The 25,210-nt window shown below is 40.6% G+C and overlaps 1 pseudogene; it reads left to right on the top strand.

Moving 5' to 3' along the window:
* The first annotated feature begins 286 nt into the window (after positions 1-286).
* LOC147433662 (uncharacterized) lies at positions 287-946 on the top strand (annotated as a pseudogene).
* Positions 947-25,210: the final 24,264 nt, after the last annotated feature.

The following is a 25,210-nucleotide window of genomic DNA, read 5'->3' as shown; positions in this document are numbered from 1 at the left end:
TGGGGGGACTGGTCCTAATCGTGGCTAGCTAGGTATGCGGTGTCTCTCGAGGAGAAGCTCATGATGTTATGAATTGTATGAAAAACACTGAAAAAGACTCGGTTTTCCTACATGAGAAAATTTTTACATCTTCTTGTGTATATTATCAATAATTTGCATGCATAGCGTCGTAGAAATCGACCTGATAGTATACGATGTTATTTGAGATATAATTGACAGGTGTTACTGTGTGTTGTGTGTGCAGAAGCTGCTACTACTGCAAGCTGAGGAAGAGTTCTGCTATTCATGTACTATTAATGGTGATGGTTATGATAGTGGTATGCGACGGCGGTAGTACAAGAGCGAATGCAGAGAACAGTCTGTGTCCCTTGGAGGACCTGGGGTTTTTGCCGGTGTACCCATACTGGTCGCTGTGCGTTAATCCGGTTGTTATGAGACTGAGGGATACATGTTGCAAGGCCTAGGGGGTAGCGGCGGCGGGTATCTAGCGCCGGAGTGGGACGAGAGCAACTCAACATACTACGTGCGGCCATCGGAGGAAGGCGCCACCTACGTATTGACCAACCCTAGCGACGACATCCGCTTCTTCGTGGCGTAGGCCTACGATGTCTACTTCACCAACTTCGACAGCGACGGCAGAGTGCTGGCTTGGCGCCAAGAAGGCAACAAATACTTCCTCATGGAGGTCAACACTCACGACGAGTACTCCGCCTTCCAGTTCCTTGCATCCGCCTACTCTTTGCCCTGCCTCCATCCTCACTGCTCCCTGCGTTGCCTACTACCCTGCCTCCTACTCCAACTCCTCGCAGGGCCTCTCCTACTACGAAGAGGATGGCGCTACTTACTTCAAGAAAGGCCAAGACCTTTCTTCCATCGCTATGGTGCATTTTGGTGGGCGTAATGTCAACAAGAACAACAACATTGACATAGCTTCTGTGGTGTGAGAGAACCCCTGCCCCCCTTCAATATTGTTGTAGAGGCACTGCATATAATGCGCAGCTCATATCAATAAATGAGTGATCAACGTTTCATCGTTAACTGAGTGCCCCTCTCGTCTAATTCATTCTCTGATCTCTCTCTCTCTCCGTCTATTCGCGTCACAAAGTATCTAGAAATTGGGAGTGAAGTTTCAGTCATACCTCCCCTTTCGTAACTAAAGATGTTTATTAGCATTCTATATGTCATATTTTCATTTTTCTTAAATAATATTTTTAAAAATATACGTAATGTCAAAATGGATATATAACCATAAGTGGAGATGCACAAATTATGGAGTGTTATATTGCCAATGTAGAACAATAAATAGTACTAGTACTGAGTCACAAACCCAAGTCATGGCCTATTAGAGTGTCTCCAAGCAAAGTAGCTTGATCCAAGGCTAAACCTAGTACTAGATCTACCAACTCAAATTGCAAATGGTCTAATAACAAGAAGTGGTCCCTAAGAATATTTGTCAATGTTTGAGAACTAGTTATCTTGTTGAGCATCACACATAAGATTGAATAAAAGGGAGTGCAAGGAGGTATGTGTGTGTCTTATGTGTTTTTTTTTTCTTGGTGAAGTGCTTGTTTTTCATTGTGTGTCATTTTTGCCCGGGGAAAGCTCTTGCGGAAGCTCCCAAAAGACAACTAGGAGTCCAATACTCTTTCTTCTAGCTTTTTCTTTTTTGTTTTAACTAGCTTGGCAAATATAACAGGTGGTGTGAAGAATGTGTCAAAAGTAGCTAGGAGACTCGTGGTCTTGCGTACCAATTGAAGCATAAAGATTGGGCATGCTAACTTTCAAAGTCCTTTGTTTTGATTTCATGAGAAAGTGCTAGAGTTAAACTAGAGAATCATAGCCTAAAGCACTCTAAGAACACTACCACTAATAAACAATTTACCAATTTTAGCCAACAAAAAATAAAGTTACTAGCGAAGGTCATGATACCTACTTAAAGACAAACTAATAAGACACAACTCAGGGAGGTGAATCATATCAAGGTACGATACGTCTAGAAACCTGAAAGCATCTAAGTTGGCAAGTAACAACACCGGCATAATTCAATGCATTCCTAGTATACTACAATGACAACGTGCAACATAAAATGTAAAGGTGGAGAACCAAAAGAGTAGGAAGAAGTAAACTGGATGAGCAGATGGATCTCTCTCGTGTCAGTAGTCAAAACCATCTCTATGTCCACTCTAGCTGTGGAAGGATTAATAAGACAATACTATACCTCCAAGAGGCATCTTAGTATGAAAAAACAACTTATGCTAATGGAAACAAAATCAACAAAAAGTGGAGAACCTTAACCTACCTATGCCTCACCAAACAATGGGATCAAGGTAACAGATATATTGTAGAGATTGATTGGCAGTCCTTAGGCTAAGACTCCATCCACATTGTCAAGATAGATAAAATCCTCTTGAGTAAAACCATGAGTATCATGTGTACAGTCCGATAACTCTTCTTCATCATCACTTCCACATAGGTGCGTGAGGAATCTCACTAGATGTAAACATTCACCTTGCCCAAACGGATACACTTGTGTAAGTGGGGAAACGTCCTGGACAGAGTAGGGATCACTCGTGGTCAATAAGTATATCAACCATTCTAATTCTTCCAAATTCCCTTTGCATGCTAGGCAATCTACGAGGTCTGAGTCAGAGGAAAGTACATGATAGCATAGGTGACACACTTCAGAAAAGTAGAGATGATACCTTTCATTGAGTGATGAAGTGTATGTGAATGCAAATAAATGTGAGTTAGGTTCTCTAACAAAATGTTTTGATTCAATGTGCCTGATGTGAATCCTAGTTTTGGGCTATTCATAGGATTCCATGGAGTTCACTCTCCTTGATAGATTGCTAGTGCTCTTTTTACTATTTTTTGTTCTTGGTTAGTGTGAGTATAAGACTATATCTATACAGTCGCTGAGATTTGAAAGTTAAGAGTTCAAGGAAGGAAGCTAAAGAGAAAAGCAAGTGAAGGATAAAAACAGATAAGGACTCCCCCCTTCCTTGCGTAGATCATAACTTTTGAAAAGATATTGTCACCCTTTGAAACCAATTGTTCCAGTTTGGAATAGGTGGTGATATTGGCCAATATGTTTTTGCTAACCCTAGTGCTACATCGACCATCTCCAATGGACGCACTTGAGGTGTCGCATCATGCGGTAATGTTATAGGTGTTGAAATGGACTTTTTGCGTTTTCATGAATATTAACACTAGCATGTGGAGGTTGTGTGAAAGCTTCTACATCGATGGATAAATTACATGAGAAGCTAGAAGCTTCATGTGACTCCCCCCTTCCTGAGCTATATGGAATAGTTCAATCTTGCTTTGGGATCCAACCTAGCTCGAGGATGGGTACGGAGTATTCTAGGATCTCTCCCTTTTCAAGGTCCTCAACTGGGATTGGGGTTGTAGAATCTAATTTACATGGTTTTGCGTGTGCAACAAAGTCACGCAACTTATGTGTAGGTACCCAAACTTGATAATTCCCAACATAGTAGCCTTGGGCTTCTAATAAGAATTTAGGAACCCAATGCGATGTAACTTTGCAGTTCTTGGAGCAAGGGTGGATTTCTTACAAGGATTAATTTTTGAATGAGATTGAGGATTTATATGAGCTGCTAATGAAGCATTTGAGACCCATTGATGTTTAAGATTTTGTAAATTAGGCTAAGCCGAGAGAGAGCACTACTTGTCACAACTATGGGGGTAGAAACATTAGAGGGATGAGCAACAGTCATAGATTATTTAACCACTTGAAGCTCTAATGTTACACTCTTTGTTCCCCAATCAATAGTATACTTAGTTGACAACATCCATTTACGTCCTAAGTTTATATTTCCCTCCATAGTACCAACAAGCTAACCAAAAATCTTTGAACCATAATCTTGTTATCATAAAGCAATGGGAGTTTCCAAGATTCCAAACACTATAGTTATCTTCTTATTGATACTCTTAACTTGGATAGTACTCTTTGATAAGGATGGTTAACCTAGTTCACACCACACTCCATAAGACAATAAATTATGTTGAGCTACCATATCCAATAAGGCATTATAGAATACTTTTCCGTAAGGGCTATTAAGCTCAATCGGGTATCGTAGAGGCGGATGAGAGTCTAATGCATCCTCATCGATTGCTTCAAAAATTGCTTGTGTAATTTCAAGCGTAGCCTCTCATTGGTGTATTATACGTAGTTGTCGTTCTTGAGCTTCAACCTAGCTTGTATCTTTTTAAGCTGCGCTTGTTGCTTTGCAGCTTTATTTTGATGGATGGCATGTAGTTCTTCTTGGCTTAGGGGATCATAGTACCTATTGAATTTACTACCATTGAGGAATTCAGCACTTTAAACTCCATCGAGAGTTTCCACATGAATGGTACCTTGAGGGATAATCTCGCATACTCTATATGGTTCCTTGCCGGCATATTTCACACTTTGGAGGTATTCCACCTTGTTATCCACCATCTTGAGTTAAGCATCACATGCTCCTATATAAGAAATCCATTTGCAAAGGATTTCTTTTTGTTGATCCCTCTATGCACATTTCCTTGATATCGTCGACTCTTGTATCTCTTCTTTCTCTTGTCTAGGTTTTAAGTTTGGACTACATCTTGTGATTCACCAGATTTTTCCTTGCTTGTATCTATCTCACAACCTGATAAAGTTCCATAGGCCATTGTACTAGATCTTGAAGGTTTTGTTTTTAGACGGGCTAATTTTCTTATCATAATCCCCATGCAGTTCAGAGTGAGTTTGTCCTTGAGTTATCGTACCATAGTCACATTGGTCAGAGTCTTATGAGAAATCATTAGTTTCAATGTCAAGTATCTCCGCAACTTGCGTGTCAGTAGAGGATATATGCATTTCACTTATCATGTTTAAGGGTGCAAGTTCTGGTATCTCCCCTCCCTCTGGTGTCACCCAAGTCGTGTCTCTATTTTCCCAAGTATCTATAGTTGCAGCTAGGTGTACCCAATCTACGTTGTTCGACTCCCTCATGCCTGGTAACACATTCATATATAGAGAGTCCTCCCCAATTTTTGTCTCCTTCTTACATGTATAACAATATTATAGCGGGACTGAGTGAATTGTGGTGTCTGATAGAGTATCAATTATGACTCTATTTCCTAAGGGATGTATTTTACTGGTCACCATATCCACTCTAATGATAGAGTCTTGAAATTGCAGGTAGAAATTGTTTTTAGACCAAACATGTACCATTTGAGCTTCCCTTATGAAAAGTGGTTGAGTGTGTGCTTCAAAAAAGACATTTGCACATGGTATTTGCAACAGCATGTGTATCTATCCTTCAGCTGCCTACAAAAGAATGGCTTCAACATATCAAACATTCTCATGCCAATCTTGCAATCTAGATTTTTTTTCTTGAATCTACGAAAGAACTCAACTTGTAACATCCGAATGATGATCAATATTCAAATTGCTAACTAGGACATCCAAAAATTTCATGAAAACAAATCATAGTGTTTAATAGCACAATCAACATCCTAATGTGCATGCAACAACGTACGTTAAGTAGCATAAAGAGTGTTCGTTAGCATATATTTTGTGTTTACCAGGTAACTCTGTATGCTAGGTAGAGCACAAGACATGCTAACCAGAATACTCATTAGGACACCCATCATGTTGTTGAGCCTACTACGTATTAACTAGCAAAAATTATGTTAATTAGCATACATCTTGTGTTGGATAGCTAACTCTCTATGCTAGGTAGAACACAAGGCATGCTAACTAGCATACTCCATATGCTAACTAGCATACCCAGCCCAGTTGCCAGTTCTAACTAGCATAGCCCTTGTCTTAAATAGCATACGCATCATGCTAGTGAGCATACTAGATGTTAACACTAGGTTGGTAATGGGACACTTTTATGTCCTGTTAAGTGACCATTTTCCTTGAATTATGTCAAGAGTTTCAAAATGGATTTTGAGATGCTATCTATCTAGAAAGTTGTCTCATGAGCTGAAAAGAACTCGACATTTTTTTGGAATATCAATTCCATCTTTAACCTTGTCCTTGCACAACATTTCACAACCTAAACTGTGTGAAAAAATGGGTCCTGTTTTTGGCTTTTTTCAACTTTTTGCAACTATACCACTCTAGAATTCATGTTTGTGAGGTCTATAATGCTAGAGAACTATCTTTAGTAGTCCTCAACATGTCCTGATGCTTCTAGGGAGAAATAAATGTTAAAGTTGTAAGTTATGACCAAATTACAAAAATTGTCAAATCCTGTTTTTTAGCCAATTTTAGCTCTTCTATGATTTTTTTGGTGGCTTTCATGATATCAAAATGTATTTTTGATTTTCTTTGTCGCATATTGTAGCATAAAGCTAATATTCCTTGAGTTTTGGGACACCTAATACCCTATTTTGCATAGTAGACAACCATGGTTGATTTTTCAATTATAGAAGAAAACGAAACATTCTAGTATATCAAGTATAGCTTTTTCAATATTTTTAGTTTCTTGTGAAAACTACATGCATTTTATAGGTAGTAACCATATCTAGTCATAAGGATAAAATTTGGCTAGATATTGAATAGTTTCTATGGGATTCTACAATTCATAATGTTGAACCCAGTTTTTTCATGTTTGCTGTATTTAGCACTTCATCTTTGTCCCCAAGAATCCCCTTGGTAAGAGATGTATTATTCTTTTGACATGCTCCATGGCTCCTTATGAACCTAAAGGACAATAGAGAACTAAGAAAACATGCATATATTATTTGTATTGAGCGCGCCTATAGAAACTTTGATGATAGTTTTGCACAATGGTAAAAATTCAACTTTTTTGTACCTATTTCTTTTGGCAAAACAAAAAATACTGAGTGAGAAGCAATTATATGTTCTGATCACCAACCCATTGAAGTTAACTAGGTAATTTATCTCAAGTCCTACAAAAATCCCTAATCTTATTTTTATGCAACAAAACGTAAGAAATGACTGTTTTGATGAAAATGTACTAGTCCATCAACTTTGGAGGCTTGGTGTGACCAAAAGATGATAAATTTTACAAGTTTCTTATTTTTTCCATCTGTAGTAGGCCTTGAACTATAACCTCATGACAGGGTTTCACAAAATGAGTGGATCTACTATGGTTTTGGAGGTTTTTTTCAAAACCCTGAAAGGACACTTTTATGTCCTGTTAGGTTACCAACCTAGTGTTAACTAGCATAAGTGGTGTTAACTTGCATACTTTTTTTGTTGACCAACTAACTCTGTATACTAATTAGAACTCAAGCCCTGGTAACTAGCATACTCCATATGGTACCTAGAAAACTCCATGTGCTAACTAGCATAATCACTTTCTGTTAGACAACATACTTATCATGGAATTGAGCATACTAGGTATGTAACTAGCATACCATATATGCTAATTAGCATACATATTGTGTTAACCAACTAGCTATATATGCTATTTAGGACCCAATGCATGCTAGATAGCATACTCCATATGGTAACTAGCACAGTCTATATGCTAACTAGCAGAGTCCATATGCTAACTAGCACAGTCTATATGCTAACTAGCATACTCACTATGCTAATTGGAGTACTGATTAGGACACCCATCATGCTATTGAGCATACTAGGTGCTAACTGGCATAAATGATGTTAATTAGCATATATCTTGTGCTGACTAGATAACTTTATATGCTAGGTAGAACACAAGGCATGCTAGCTAGAAAACTCCATATGCTAACTACTATAATCACTTTTTATTAGACAATTTACTTATCATGCAATTGAGCATACTAGGTATGTAACTAGCATACTAGGTTTGTTAACTAGCATACCAGGTATGTTAATTAGCATACATATTGTGTTAACCAACTAGCTCTGTATGCTATTTAGAACCCACGACATGCTAACTAGCATACTCCATATGCTAACTAGCACTACAAAAATCTCTAAGTGTTTACCGCGCTGTTTTACCAGGTTTTGTAGAGAGAAGGTACAAATTCAAGTAGAGAAATAAGAGAGAGGAGGACGGGGTTTTTTTTTGTGTTTAATATATTATCGTGAGTGTTTTCTATGTTATTACCGCGTTTATTACCATTGTTATTACCGCACATATTATCATTGTTATATCCGACAACCAAATTTAGCGCCTAAACTTTCAAATTCTGGCTTAACCCCTCCCCCCCTTCAAATTTTGGTGTTTCCCTCCTCTCAATAAAAATTAAAGAAAATTGTATATAATTTTCAAATTGAAAAAAGAAGATAGAGAGAGAGAGAGAGAGAGAGAGAGAGAGAGAGAGAGAGAGAGAGAGAGCGGCGGGGGGGGAGGAGGTGGGGGATATAAGATTACACTTGGTTACAACTAAAATAATCATTGTCAATTGATTAACATAATTGAGCATATTCTCAAATCTAAAGAGAGGAAGAGGGGGGAGAGAGAGATGAATGGATTACATGACCAAAAAACTTCATAACTGCAAAATGTTTATGAATCATCTTCCAAAAGATCTCTACATGAAGCGTCATCCAATTCTAAGCCCATGGCTCTTAAATTAATAAAGAGAGAAATGGAATTTTCATTTGTGTATGTATTGCCTTCATCATCTTCGAGTTTGTCATCCTCCATCTCGTCATCTTCATCATCATGACAATCATCCTCGCTAAGACTTGCCGCCGCCGGACTTGATTCATCGACCTCCCTCTCCTCTGTTTCCACCTCATCCAAAGTCGCAGGTGGAAGAGGGTTGAAGATAGTCTCCACTTCAGTAGTGGAAAAAATGGTTCTCCCCCGAGGTGTTACGGGAATTACGAACCAAAGTTTTGGTTGGTGGGTTGCTGGGATATAGATGACCTATAAAATAGAAGCTCAAAGTGAGTAACATTGGTATAACTAACACTACAAGCAAAAAAGAATAAAAAAGGTACATGTCACTCACCTGCTCACAATTGCGTGGTAAAACTATATTGTCATACCTCCGTGTGTGATGCACACTAGAGTCCACCATGCACAGGCCATTCTCATGTCGTCTAGACACATTTTCAAACCACTTGCGCTCGAAGATGAAGATATGGAAGGTTCTAAAATTAACCTTTAGTATCCTTTCAATAGTTCCACAGTACCTGGCTTCATCACCGTCTGTGTCAAAAGTTGCCCATGATCGCACAATCCATGGTTGTTCTACGCTCGTCAATGTGGCGCGTACGAAAGTGACGACCCTTTGACCGCATAGAGTTAAAGGAAAGGCACTACAAAATAGAAAAATATATTAATTTATCAAATATATATTAAAGGTAATTTCAAGAAATAGCGTAACAATATGGTTTAGGTATATGAGTACTCTACCTTTGGTACGCAGCTTCATGCATACTCCCATTCTTTGCTGGTGATGTCTTCTCCGCGCGCTTTTGCCTCGGTCATTCTCTCACGAATCCACTCTACACTAATGAGATCTGGGAAACATGCAAGGTGTCTAGGCACTGGGGGCTCCCTCCTTCCTCCATGTGGTTGTTTCCATGCTTCCCTCTCTTGCAAACTCCTTGCCTTTGCCACTGTTCACAAGTCCACCCACTTGGTCATAATCTTTGCATTGAGAATGCAAAATTTATCGACCAATGAGGATAGATTCATATCCATGTTAAGTAGTTTCCCCTTTCCACTTGGCAAGTGTGAAGTCATCCTTGCATCTTCCTTGTCTGACCACATGCGAGGCATTGAAGGATCAACTTGTGCCAAATACTCTAATATGTAAAATAAATGCCTCTTGGCGGGGAGACGTTTTAAAAGCCTCAAATCCTCCCTCGTACCCAAAGAGTCCTTCTTGCCAATAATGTGGTCCCACAATGTTTGGACTACATTCTTGAATATGTGCATGGGATCCAAGAGGTGTTGTAATTTTAAGTCCTTCCAATATAGAAGCCTTAAAAATATGGAATACCTTGACATACCTTTCGGTGGAGGACATGGAGTCGGATTGTTGTTGTGATGTTCTTCCTAAATGGTTGTACAATCTACCATCATGAGCTTTAAAGGAGTCTTCCCATTTGTTGGAGCCTTGTGCTTGTTATGCCCTTGGGGTAAGAAACGATGACTGTTTGGATAGATTACCTTGCGCAAGGAATCGGGCCTCTCTGTTACCAAAACGATGGCCCGTAAGTAGGACATGCTTTGTGCCTCGATGTGGAAAACCCTCCATACATATCATATGGTTAGAGAGATGAGTGAACTAAATGGAGAGAAGGAAAGAGGGAAAAGAGATAGAGGAAAGGGGGTTACCAGAAATCTCTCCAAGCCCAAGATAGTCATGCATAGTCCACATAAGGATTCCCCTCACAATGGCCTCTCTCCCCCCCTTTGCAAGTGAGACATCAACAACAGGAATGCCTCTCCATAACTCCTCCAACTCCTAGATGAGGGGCTTGAGGTAAATGTCAATATTTGACACTTTTTCCTTCCCTGGAACAAGCAAGGAAAGAAGTATATTGCCCTTCTTGGTTGTCTCCCATGGTGGAATACCAATTTCTCCATGAAGTAGACTTACTGCCGACGGCGTTGACACTATCACTTGCTAACCCAAGCCTCAATTGCCGAGGCTCCAATGCAAACTCTCACCATTGAGTTTTGATGTGCCTTCATGTGGGTGAATCGCCAGGGATACGCATCATTCCATCATTGAGCGATGGTTCGCGTGCTACGCAAGAAGCTCCATGACAGACCTGCTTTTAAACATGTGTTGGATGCGAGGAATTAGTGGAAAATGTCTCAATACCTTGCGGGGTAGGTGTGCCCCGCTCACTCCTATCTTGTATCATGTCTCCCTGCACATGGGACGACATGAGATAGCATGTGCATGCTCATTGCGGTATACCGTGAAATCGTTGACGCATGCATGGATGCACTCATACTCCATTCCAAGTGGAGTGACATACGATCTAGCTCGTCAATGATCTGGAGGCATGTGGTGATCTTCTGGAAACAATTTGCCCATCAAACTACAACAAACATGCGTATTAGTATAATTCCTAGAAGACGACACCATAAAGAGAGAGAGAGAGAGAGAGAGAGAGAGAGAGAGAGAGAGAGAGAGAGAGAGAGAGTATATAAAAGCCACATTTCATACTTACAGAAGTAGTGTATCGACACTTGCATTACTCCAACCAAATTTTGCTTGCTAGTTGAGGACTTCAAACGATGCTCGGAGTTCCGAGTACCGTGCAGCATCGTAAAGAGGTGTTTGGGCACTCGTCATCAATCTATCCTCCGTTTCCGCAGCCCGTTTGGTGGAGGGCTGACAATCCTCTTCGCACAAATCATGCTCATGAGCTAGTAACTCATCACACATGTCGAACATGTCCTCCTCCTCTACCTCAAAGTGCGACGAAGATGCCATAGGAGCTGCTGCTGTTGAGCTAATGGGAGGATCACCATGCGGTGCTCCCAAATCGCCCAGTTTCTCTTGCCTCTACTATTCGGCCTTGCGCGCTGGTGCACCACCACCGAACACAGACCAATGGGGCACCTCCTCAAGCGACCGGTGAGTCGCGCTATCATCTCTCCGAGCGCTTTGTCGAGGATGCCAAAGCCCTTCGTTCTCCACGTGCTCCAAAGCAATGTGCCTCAAGCGAGGGATTGCCCTTTTGCACTTGGCGCAAGGACAAGGTAGTTTAGCCTTAAGCCAATGATTGCACTCAGGGCCTCCAGGGGTACCACGATCATCCCAGTCGATATCTTGCACACGCAAAATGTTGTTTATTTAGTCACGTGTCCTAAAAAATAAATAATTAGAAAAGCGCTTAATTCCATTAGAAAAATTACATATAGTTAAAGTCAAAGGGAATAAATGACAATGACTGTTAATTTTTTAAAAAATAAAAGATAATTTAAAAATGCAATTAATAAACATTTAAAAGTACTATAGAATAAAGTATCCATAAAAAATTTAAAATCTTCATTAAAAAACTCAAAAGGCTAAAAAATGAAGTATTGTGTAGCTGAGGGTAGAGGGGGTGGTTTGTACCCCCCAACCTTGGATTCGCATGTATTCGTTTGAAATGACCTGCCGCGGTAATATAGTCGATAATATTTGCGGTAATGGGCGCGGTAATAACTGCCGCCTAAAATAGGCAAGAAGGCAGAGTATGTCGCGTTTTTGCTGCATACTCTGTGTTCTTTCTCTCCGCCATCACTCCCAAGCTTCCCCTCCCCCCCCCCCTTCCCCCACCCCCCCTCTCCCTTCCCTCTCTCTCCTTCTCCAAGCTTCCCACCGCCCCCCCCCCCCCCCCCCCTTCCTCCCCCTCTCCCTTCCCTCTCTCTCCTTCTCCAAGCTTCCCCCCCCCCTCTCCCTTCCCCCTCTCTCCTAAGGTTCCCAAGTTTTGTGGAAGAGGTTTTCGTCCAAGTTTCGACGAAGAGGGTATTCCGCCATATTCTTTGGAAGCTCAACCGCACTACAAAGAAAGAGGTAAACACATGAAAGTGTAGGCATGACTCTGCGATGGAGCTTCCTCTTTGTAGTTCAATTGCACCAGAGCAAGAGAGAGAGAGAGAGAGAGAGAGAGAGAGAGAGAGAGAGAGAGAGAGAGAGAGAGAGAGAGAGAGAAAGGGAGAGAAATAGAGAGAGAGAGAGAGAGAGAGAGTGAGAGAGAGAGAGAGTGAGAGAGATAAATAGAGAGAGAGAGAGAGGGGGGGGGGAGCGGGAAAGAGAGAGAGATAGGGAGAGAGAGAAAGAGGGGAAGAGGGAGAGAGAGAAAGAAGTTAAGGAGATGAAAATTTGGCTCCAAAGGGATACCTAAGTAACCAGCACCAAGATTACCTTCAAGGTGAGGATGCTTTGTTGAACAAAGTGCTTGTTTTACATGGAGGCGCAGGTATGACTCTGGGATGGATCTTCCACTTCGTAGTTCAACTGCACAACCGAGAAGGAGAGTGCGACAGGGGGAGAGAGAGAGAGACTCAGTGAGAGAAATGGAATTACTTATTGAATTACATTAGAATTGTAATGTTACGATCAATTGATCACTTAGACGATGAATCTTGGTGCAACCAACACAAAACGATGGCTACATTTATAACCATAACATATATGTATGTACATATTGAGGCGGTCCGGGGCGGGCAACAAGAAGAGCAACCTCTAGACACCCTTCAAGGCTCCCGTGCTACTCAATGGGGCTGGGGCACAACACAACACAAACCAAAACAACAAACCCACAGCCAAATCCCAATTACACAAGGGGCACCACCTAGTTTAAGAGCGAACTAGGACGCAAAAGAGGAGAATCGTTAGAGCAACCCACAAACAAGCAAGGAATTTACACTAACCCTAACACCAATGGAACACTCTCACACACTAAAACACGAGAGAGAGAGAGAGAGAGAGAGAGAGAGAGAGAGAGAGAGAGGGAGGGAGAGAGATAGTGCTCGGGCTACTTTGAAACGTATCGACAATGATCAAGCAAACACAACTATATATTTAAGAAAGAGAGAGAAAGGGGGAGGGGGTGCTTGTTGCATTAATACCTTCTTACAAATCTGTCATGACAAATCAAAGTGAGATTAGTATTTGTTCAACATAGCTTGCGTAAATTTCACCACAACACATCACAAGAAAAGCCACCCCAATCACTGTCTTAAAGCCAGGGGAGTCCTCTCCACCCTGTCGCCCTCTTACAGTATGTGGGATTTATGGCTAGATTGATGACAACACCAGAGACAAGCTATCAAGAACTTAACAAAAAACACCAAGACACTTACGCATCATTGTTGTCCATTACTTCACGTTGGAAGGGAGACAAAGTATCCAAGCTTAGTCCAAATCCACCCTCCTTGATTCAGCAAATGTTGGGCTGACACTAGTAGGAGAAATGATAGATTTCCTACTCTCAATTGAATGATCACTCTCTCTCTTACAATGGCATAGAGTTCCCTTGCTAATCCCCTATTACAACACATGCACATGAATAAGACAATGAGCTTCCACTCAAGAGCTCCTTTTAGAGAGGTTGAGCTTGGCTTCTCAAGCTATAGCATAGTGCTCTTGCTTATGGCTCCCCCTTTTTTGTGCTAGCTACACCCTCCTTTTATAGCAATTTTGAAGGATAGGGTTACTCCTCTAACCATGGTTGGGTTAGATTTTCTGCAATTTATCTAATTTCTTTTGCTTGGAATTATCAAGAAGTTGGTGGGGAAAGAGAGAGGAGAGAAATGGAGGTGATAGGACTTTTCATAGTGGGTTAGTGTTAGTAGAGCTAGTATTAATTTACAAATGGAATTGGATATTTACAATGGGAGTATCCATGTAGGATACAAATAAGGAAGAAAAACTCTTAAGAGGTAAGAAAAGGTGGATTTCTTACAAGGTTGATGCTCCAAGTGTCTTGAGTAGGGCCAATTTTTGACGCTTGTTGACGGTCCACTAGCTTTGACGGTACATTTTTTCTCCAGTCTTGACCTTCCTTGAGAGACAAGGTAATTGAAGCTGAGTAATCAACCACCATGATGCTGTCTTTTATAAGAAGAGGCTGAATTTTGTGGTTTTTTTTATAGATATGGGTAAATTGGAGGAGGAAAAATGAGAGTAGGTGGTCAATTTTGGAATGGAATTGTGTGTGGGAGGTATGAGTTCACCATGGTTTCTCTTATTCTTCAAGGTTGAGGAGAAGGTGAGTAGGGTGCAGAGAGGAGTGGTGAGAGAGGTGGGGATGATGAGTGGAGAAGTGTGTGTGAAAGAGGAAAATGATAAAGTGGAAGAGAGAGTGTGGCTGCATAGCATGGGAAAACTAGGGTCCACTAATAAAAGCATAGCTCACAACTCGTAGCTCAAAAAAATATGAAAAAATTTGAGGCAAAAGTTCAGCCCACGAGCTACAACTTTTGTTTGTGTCACCTTTTCAAATTCAGAGAGCAAGTGAGCTTTAAAAATTCAGCAATACCGACCGTTTTTTTCCACTGCACAAGGTCCTTGTGGGGTCCTTCTTTGGATGATTCTTTTGAATACCTCCAAGAGTGAGCCCTCCATAGTGCATGTATGCATGCCACCTACCCTTGACCTTATTTGGTAGGTCTATAATTGAAGATATTGTTGAGATTATGATATAAGTGAATAGTACAACTAAGAAAATCAAATATTGAGGGGTCTAAAAAATATGTACATATCAAATATAAATAATATAAGTGGAAAAAATATAAAGGGGTCAAAAAAAATCTCCCTCATTATGAGGCTACCATAAAAAGATAAATATTTTTGGTGTTCTAATTTTTTAGAAAAAAAACAAAATAGATGTAGGAAGGGAAAAATCACAATAGTGAAAAAATATACACATAAATAAAACTAGTTTTTTTGGATTTTTGTTGGGGTGGAGTTACACCAATTATAAGAGAAGCTTACATGAAAATATTTCTATATGGAATAAAGAGTATGAAAAATGGTAAGAAAAAAATTGTGGTAATGGTGAGGCAATGTACAAAGCATAAATAACACACACCTAGGTAGAAATATTTAAATAAATACCGAAATAATTATGAAAAAAACTTTTATTTAGGCCCTATATACAAAGAAATATTTACATACGCATGGGCCACAATATACTTATATTTTTTATTTTTTTGGCTCAACGTGACTCACACACGCCTATGTACACTGAAATGGTAGGGATAGCCACAGTGTTTGGGTGATTTTGGTAGGGTGAGGTAACTCACTGTGGCAATTACAAAGAGCCGAAAAACGGCTATCAATATATATTTGTTTATGCATGTAAGTAGGCACTAAGTACGGGAGCATAACACCCGAAGTTTAGACTTCCTCGTGTGTATAGTCCTTTTTTAATTGTGGTGTTGCGGTCATTGATCCACTCATGCATGGATTACAGTAATGTACCTTTGGTTTTACCACGGTCGATACTACGATAATATCTAAAGAGGTGCAGTTGACCTTTGACACTAATTAATAGCCTCTACTTAGGTCTACTTGTATATATATGTATGTGTTTGTGTGCTAATATATATATCCTCTGGGATGAAGCTTCTCCTTCGTAGTTCCACTACACGATCCAGAAGGGGAGAGCCAGAGAGAGACTGAGTGAGAGAAATGGAATTACTTATTGCATTACATTAGAATTGTAATGTTACGTTTAATTGATCACTTAAACGTTGAATCTAGATGCAACCAGCACAAAACAATGGTTACATTTACAACCATAACATATTTATGTGTGTCCATATATATTTGTTTATGCATGTATGTAGGCACTAAGTACGGGAGCATCGCACCCGAAGGTTAGACTCTTCCTCTTGGGTATAGTCATTTTTTAATCGTGGTGTTGTGGTCATTGATCCACTCATGCATGGATTACCGCAATGTACCTTTGGTTTTACCACGATTGAAACTGCGATGATATCTAAAGAGGTGCAGTTGACCTTTGGCACTACTAGACTCTATTTAGGTCTACTAGTATGTATATGGATCTACGTGTTTGTGTGCTAATATACTTTTGTATGTATTTATAGATGAGTGAGTAGGGTGGAAAGATTAATCTTATATTTCTCTTTGTAATGTAGATGTTAAACGAGAGATCAATTGGTGAGGAGCAGCTAGCTGGCTCTTCTTTTGGTTGGTTCACATCCCAGGTGGGCTCCCACGCGGGGTAGACATCGCCTCCTGTGGACCCGAGTCTTGAGTCGGTGAGAACAAGCAAAGAAATAAAAAATATTTCTACGTAGTTAACCCTAAACCATGAGTGTCATAGGTTTTTTTTTGTTATTTGCAGGCATGGCCATTCTACACCTACCCTTCTCAGGTTCCTCCACCGGTCATAGATCTTGACTTACAGCGGGCTATCTCTTTACGAGAGCAGTACCTTCGTTCGACGGAGGATTTGTTTGGCCGCTACACTCCACAGGCAGCTTGCAACCTACGGAATTTCTCCACAGACTACACTATGGGGGATTCAGGGAGGGACTCCTTACCTACAGAGCCTCGCACTGAAGGCACCTCCCTCTACTCTCCCTTCCTATCGTCCTACTCCTATTCCATCGCAGGGTCCTACTCCCCTTACATCATAGGGCCCTACTCCCCCAGCATTGCAGGGTCCCACTCCCATGGCATCATAGGGTCCTATGCCACTCCATTCCACTCCTGCTTTGCCAGAACATCGTCGACGAACTTCCTCTGGTAGCGCACGTTGACGGTCGTCTCAGGGTAGTGAGCACCATGAGAGATAAAGCAGCGGTGGATCTTGTGGTTTTGCATGTTTTGGTAGTGGTGAGGGAATGGTGTCCCACTTTCAAAGCATGCCGCCACTGAAGCAGAGGACTAGGATATTGACGCACCCCTGCCAGACATGCATGGGCACTACTACAGGGTTAAATATGGCAGGGAGGTGGATTTTGGCACAGCACAAGGCAGGGCATTTTGATGCCATCTACAAATTCTTATACATTCAACATATAAGAGCTGTTTTATAAAATTTAGATACCAGCTGCCCGATCATGCATGGTACATGGAGGACGCTGTGTTAGCTAGATTTCCAAACTCCCTCGATCAACGTTTTTCACAACAATGGTTGGAGGGCTACATAAAAACATTTCTAAAAAACAAGCAGTCCAATGTGTGGCGCGTAGCAGCAAACCAGGTCAAAGATCAAAACAGGAGTTATCGCAGTAGCAACATGGCAGACATGGAGTGGGAGTGGGCAATTCAAGAGAAGAGCGATCAGCTGCGACAGGCTCATCATACAGACAACAACGCGAGGCTCGCACAAGACAAGCTCCCACGCACTATGGCTCAGGAGGCAAGGGAGTTTGGAAGGATAAATATGTAAATTGATTGAATTATAACGTCGATTGGTGATTATAAATATTGTAGTTGATGATTGGGTATTGTTATTGCTAGCTTAGGAAAATATCACTCTCTCTCGACCAATCAGAGAGATGGTCAAGTATCGAGAGCGACATACAGAATTTGATACTTGGTGATGGTTGTTTGAAAAAAACCACATCTCTTGCGAGCAATTCGACGCAACAGTTGGACAACATACGTGCCTCTGGATGATGACAAGATAGAGGAGGATTATATAGAAAAATGTTTTGTCCAAACTTTCGTAAAGTCCCAATGTGGCACAATGTATATACAACTATTTACTTTTTATTGTTACTTTTTAAAATAGTTGATCTTATACATTTTAAATTGTCAAGGTAAAGTAAATTCAATTTCAGTTCTTTGGTATTTTTTATACTCTTCCAAAAAACAATTGATGTTTCATTGTTTTATGCAGGTCAAAAATAAAGGTACTCATTTGGGCCACCCAAAATTGGGTGGCCCAAATGAGCACCTTTATTTTTGAATTAGTGTGTAGCGGCAATATGCGTGGTGATAAACGCGGCAGCTCACACTGTAATAGCTGTGATATATTGCCACGACTGTTACTGTGCTTGTTGCTAAGAAAACACTACCGCATACATAGCCGCCCCCGTAGATTTTTCTCTCTCCTTTTTACTAATTTGTTTTTCTGTGGCACTGTGAGCGGTTATAGACAACTCCTCTTATAGTGTAGCATATGCTAACTAGCATAGTCAATATTCTAACTAACACAGTCCATATGCTAACTAGCAAAAGTCTACAGATCAGTATGCTATTGATCATCTTTACAAGTTACTAAGCACTACAGATGCAATGTATAAAATGCATAAGTTATGGTACAAGTATTTGATTGATTACCTGAGGCTTGTCTAGGAGGTGCACAGGGTGTTCTATGTACCTTTTCCTCCCCATCCTCTTTCAACAAACATCCTTCTTGTTCGGTGAAACACGAGTCTCCACTTTACAAAATGTGTAGACCAAATCCTTAATTTCATCCGTGTAGGGCTATGATGGTGTTGCTTGTGACATACAACCAATGAAAACAATCGACCATCAACATCAGGCTTCGCCTGTCGCGATCTCGCCTTGTGCAAGGTGCGATGATTGACATTTAGGACCCTGACAATTTTTGCAATAGGCATGTTTTTCTTTGAATTCAACATCATCTGCAATGCTGCATTCTTAAAAAACAACTCCTCATTGGAACCTGGCTGCTTAGACGGTAGCAAGTGTACTGTGGACATTGGAGAAAATTGCGCTCTATGCAATAGCCTCCTCCTCAAAAGACTGATCATGGATCCCTTGGACATGCAGATGTTGAGCAACAAGATTCTAGATTTCCCTCTTTGCTTCTGTATTAAAACCTTCATTCCTACTCTTGAAAGCTCTCACAATCTCGGAGGAGATTTTCTTTTTCTCCTCATCGTTGAGGGCATGAGGTAGTTGCTCAAATTTCATTTGTTTTTTCTCCCATTGTTTCCTCTTTCTTACTCTCTCATATTCCCTGATTACAGAAAGAGCTGGATCTTGGGAGTTGTAATTCATTGCCTATAGTGGCTCTCTTTTGCTTTTTCCTGAGAACTATAGACGTGCATAAAATGTTACTTACTTAAAATCACTTAAATGTATAGCTGTCAATACTTGATGTTGTAATACACACATACTATGAACAAAATGCCCTCACAAAACTATAGATGTGATTCAACAAAACCAATGACTTAATTTGGAGTGGGTGGGCTACACATAAGATTTGCTTACCATCACATTACATTACAGCTCCATTTCTAGCTGCATTGGAGCTAGTGGCAATAATGTTGGCTGCTGGTTCTCCATTTCTATAGGTCTGTGTCAAAACGAGCAAAAGAGCTCAACTTTGACAACTCATCTCTCAAGCCAGATTCCCGACACAAGGAACAAAAGAGAGAGAGAGAGAGAGAGAGAGAGAGAGAGAGAGAGAGAGAGAGAGAGAGAGAGAGAGAGAGAGACTCCCCACGTCGTCTTCACTAACTGAAAGCAGAAGCATATGAGGAGGGAAACTAATTTCTTTATGGAACATTTGAAATTCAAAGGATTTGCCCATCCGTTTTCAGTATATGCTAACAAGCACAAGTAACTAGCACTGTCCGGGACAACATATTCAGTGCCAACACGTTAACATGCTTCTACCCATTCTCTCTCTTGTAAAAGTATTGTTCATGCCAGGTTAACTAATGCTATGTTTATGTTGCTACCATCAATTATGTTCACCGCTATGCTCACAGCGTAATTTCACAAAAGTACTTTCCTTAATTTCTGCTACTCTCAAGTTAATAAGCCAATTCGAATACATTGGTATCATAGCATTTGGTTTCTCTTTTCTTGCTTAAGAAGAGAGGTCCTTAAGTAGCCTATAAATGGTTGATTTTGGTAATTATATTAGGGTAAGTGGAACTAGGGTCTATTATCGGTTTTGTTGAGCCCACTATGTGGAATATGGTGCAAACCTCGGGAGATTTGGACTCAATAATGGAGTCTTTGTAGAATTGCCTACGGCTTCACCATCATTGAGCCATAAGAAGTCTAAAAGGAGCTAGCCCTCAACAAATATACTATTATACACCTTTACCCATTCTTGGAACCGACAAGCCCGGCTCCTAGCTTACCAAAGAAAAGATTGCATAACGTCCACCGCATAGGGTAATATGTCCGTCGTAGGTTAACAAAAACGTATGTTGATCTTGCAATCTCTCTCTCTCTCTCTCTCTCTCTCTCTCTATCTCTCTCTCTCTCTCTCTCTCTCTCTCTCTCTCTCTCTCTCTCTCTCTCTCTCTCTCTCCCTCCTCCCCCCTTCCTCTCAGTCTTGAATTGCCCTCCCTATTTATCTCTCTATCTCTCTTTGTCTTGAATCCTTTCTCTCTATCTCTTACACTGACCCCTGCACTTGTGGCTATTCAAAGCTACTCCAAGCAGTGGCCTTCTATTCACAAAGATGGGGCCACGTACATCTGATATTGTTTAAAGGGGGGTGTTTCTATGCTTCCAATCAATTGTGCAGTATGAGCAACAATGACACTACAAACCAATTGAAAAAATACGACAATAGTTTCACCAAAACAAATTGCAAAAATAGTCTAAATATGTATTAATTGGGTTACATGGATTTGATTTTTTGGTAGTCTTTGGTTGTCTAGAGGCATGTTTCCAGGAGCCTTCACTGAGAGGCTATGAAAGAGAGAGAGAGAGAGAGAGAGAGAGAGAGAGAGAGAGAGAGAGAGAGAGAGAGAGAGAGAGAGAGAGAGAGAGAGAGAGAGAGAGAGAAATGATGGGGAGGACCAGAGCTCCTACGTTCGGGGATTAGGTCATAGCTGGCCTGGAGATTTTCACTGTCTTGACTCCTTCTCTCGCGGGCGTATCCTTGGAGGTGGGCTGCGTATGAAGCAAACTTGCCATAGCTCGCCGAACTCTCAACACGCTACACAATCAGGTCCTCTCTTGACTAAATTGAGCAATGTCTCTTCCCACTCCCTTTTTCTTGAATCCCCATGAGGAATCCATGCCACTCTTAGTCTATGGACAGATGCTGTGAGTCACTGCTCTTACCTCATGCTTAACCGAGGCCCTAACCTCTGACCCTTTTGTTAAGGGGGTGCACAAGGTTACTTTACCTGCCCAATCGGTTATGGATCAAGTATCTATATTCAAATCACAAGCTATCGTTCTGTACTTCACTGGGAAACTCCCCCCAATGCATGAAATTGCAGGGTTTCTTAATCAAGGATTTAAGAAGGCTGTAGTTGATAAAATGCTCTACAATGGGTCAGGACTATATAAAGTCCTTTTCTTCTTGCCTGAAGACCAAAAGGCCTTTCAAAATTCATCCACCATCATTTTATGTGGACAAGTTTTCCATGTCTTCCCCTGGCAGCCGATCAGTCAGATTAAGGAGGACATTTTTTCCAAATGTTCTGTCTGGGTAGATTTTGTGGATTTGCCTACCTTCTTGTGGCCTAGTATCAAGGACGTGGTTGCTTCATTAGGCAAAGTATTGTTTTCCCCTACTATCAATTGCCCCAACAGAAACAGGGCATGTGTAATGTGGAATACTGATACACCCATGCCTGACACACTAGAAATTGAACTAGAATCTATTGGCAGGTTGGTCATATACTTAAAGTGGGGAAAACTAGCAGGATCATGTTATCATTGTGGAAATCTAGGTCACTTTTCAAAAAAATTCCCTACTCTCGCTAGAGACTGAGTTGAACTCATTCTTTCATTTCCTGGCAGCAAACACCTAGTCCCTAGAGACCAAATTTTTGGTAAGGTAGGAGGCAACCAAGCTAGCAAAAATGCCCCACCATCTCCAACAGTTGTTTCACCTGAATATGCTATTCCTCCAGGCAGGTATAAGTCAGCCCTACAAAGTAACAAGAACAAAACCCTACCTCATGCAGTGAACCAGGCAAGCTCCTCACCATCTACCTCGAAAAACCCAAGACCCATGGAAAAGGGGAAAAGGGCAGTGGATGCTGAAGGATTTCAGTTTTCTAAGAAAACATTCACATCTAAAACAAGTTTTTCTGGCTATGCATCCCCCAATACCTTTGATATCTTACATGACATCCCATCCCCAGACACCCTGGCTCCTATTGACAACACTCAACAGTTAAAAACAATGCAGGCCACATCAACTTAGAAGTATACATGTCTGACTCCCCAAGTGATGATGACACTCAATTGTTCTTAGATACTCCCCCCTCATCATGAAGATAGCCACCTTTAATGTTAGAGGGATGAGCCACCCTTCAAGTCTCTTGACTTTTCAAAAATGGCTTCTAGCCTCTGACCTAGAGGTGTGTTTAGTGCAAGAGCATAAAATCCATGATAAAGCTGGCACAATCGTTCATTTTAAGGGTGACAATGCTTTTTATGGAGGAAAAAAGGGTTTCTATTCAGGAACATTGACCTATATTAAGATCTCTCTAAACCCTCAATGGGTACTTGACCATCACTCTGGAAGATGCTCTGTCTTCAATGTTGATTTTCCCTGGGGATCATTGCATATTTGCAATGTCTATGCTTATAATGCTACACCTGAAAGACTTGACCTCTGGCATTGGCTATCTAATCTGAATTGGACCCAAGGTATAATAGGTGGTGACTTTAATATGGTAGAGCATGCTGCTCATACCACTTCTCTATCCACCACTGTCATGAATGCTACAGAGAGTGCTGGCTGGGAAAACTTTCACAAAGGTGCTAAGCTCATAGATTCTTGGGAGGCTGCTACCAGGCCGTCCTCTGGTTTCACCTACCACTCTGCATCTCATCAGAACTCTTGGTCTAGATTGGACAGACTGTACTTTATTGGTTCACACTGGCTGCCTAATTCTTAAAAGATGTTTGTTGATGTTTCAACTGCCATGTTTGATCACTTTCCACTTTTTTTGAAACTTATTGATTATGCTTTGGAAAATATGCATGTGTATGGTCATACTAAACCCCTTATGGTCAACAACTCTCTGCTCACTCATGCAGCTGCAAGTTAATAATCTCATACAGTATGCAATTGAGACTCAGTCTCCTCTTTTGAAATCATAGTTGTATCATGACCAGCATTACGACGTTCTTGACGTTGAGAGTATTCAATTAAAGACATGCATGCTTGGTCGAAATCTAGACCATATTTATTGGAGAGAATAGTAACAATATTATCATAAGATTAATAATAGATTTGAAAGATTCAATATGTCCCGTCATGGCAGACCAACTTCATATTGTAGAAACCCTCTCAAATAAAGTATTTCTGTAACAGATTTCTTCTAAAAGTTTGCAATAAGGTACTTCCATACGTCGTGGGAAGTAGGCAGTTCATACATATCAAGCAAAGGGAATCAATAAGAACAAAAAGAGTATATCAATGAGCTACTTTATCACGTCGTTGTCAATCCGTATAGGCAACATTCCCGGGGCAGTCACTTATCAAAAGACCCCTATATCACGTGCGTTCAAGAGGTAATTAATAATACCCCAATATACATACTATACTTACACTGTGAGCCTATTTAAAAAACCCCCACCCCCCTCTGTATGTATACATTTTTATAAATTTTGGTCTTTTAATAATCCTCTCCGGTTAACTCACGTGATGTCATACACATTCTAAAAAGTGACCGCCCCAGGGTAACATTCCAATCTTCAAATATAGGTCCTTCAGTGATAAGCACATTATCACGATCTGTATCAACAGGCTGAGGCGGACAAATACGATTTCCAAGAACAACATTAGAGAGTTCATCGCCTTCAAGAATTAACAACATCTTTGCTTTCCAGCCTGGAAATCCTTGGCCTTGGAAAGAAAGAACAGAACGCTGGCCAGAAGGAAAGCCATTGACGATAATAGTCATAGCCATATCTTGTTGCCAGAAGACGTATAAGATAAGATCACAGAATCTGCACACCATATATGATGAAGGCCGCAATTGAGAATGAGAGAAATATGAGGACTACGTTCTGTCAACGATAAACGCAAGAAGGATGCTCAATGAACGTCCAAAGATGTGAGAGATGTCACCCAAAAAAGCAGGAAAAATGAGACGTTAATAATAAAAGAGTCTTCAAAGTAGAGTGGCGTGAGACGCAAGATTGACAACCACTATATGAATATTAAAAAGCTAAATTTGCTTGAAAAAGTCGACACCAAAATTAGAAAAAAGATCGCGGAGGCTTCACGAAGACGCACAAGGACGAAAGTTGTGTCAAGCTCAATTGCAGTAAAAACAACATAACTTTATACTGCAAACTCCAATTGACGTAAACCTATAACTCAAATCGAAGAGCTCGAGGAGACGAACAAGCTTTTTCCATTTCTCGAAATTTTGAGGAGAAGACCCCCAAAAATTGAGATGAAGTTCAGGGTGTCATAAACAAGAAAACTTAATCAACGATTCATTAGATTGATTAGCAATAAACACCACACAAAACACTAATCTCTTCTTAATACAAAACAACCACAGTCAACAAGAATCAATGCTCAATAATGATTGATTAGCAATAAACACCACACAAAACACTAATCTCTTCTTAATACAAAACAACCACAGTCAACAAGAATCAATGCTCAAAAATAAAATTTGTAGCAATTTTGACTCTTACATGCGAATCGCATATACATACTATTTTGTCTCCATGAATTGAATCGATGCGTGATCATTACCGCTCTGATACCATGTTGAGATGTAGAGGGAAAGAGAGAGAGACGAGACAAGAGACACACCATGTACGCTCCCAAAGACTGATTCATATTGAGGACAAAATAAAAATATATAGATGAGACCAAGTTGAGTAGAGTGAGCCATATATAGCTCTAACAATTCGCAGGTTAGCTTCCTGTTGACATCATAGAGGT

This window comes from Adiantum capillus-veneris, chromosome 19 (genome assembly GCF_014529385.1).
Source record: "Adiantum capillus-veneris isolate H3 chromosome 19, ASM1452938v2, whole genome shotgun sequence".
Classification (NCBI taxonomy): domain Eukaryota; kingdom Viridiplantae; phylum Streptophyta; class Polypodiopsida; order Polypodiales; family Pteridaceae; genus Adiantum; species Adiantum capillus-veneris.
Note: the sequence above shows the minus strand (reverse complement) of the source record. Positions and strands in the feature narration are given on the sequence as shown.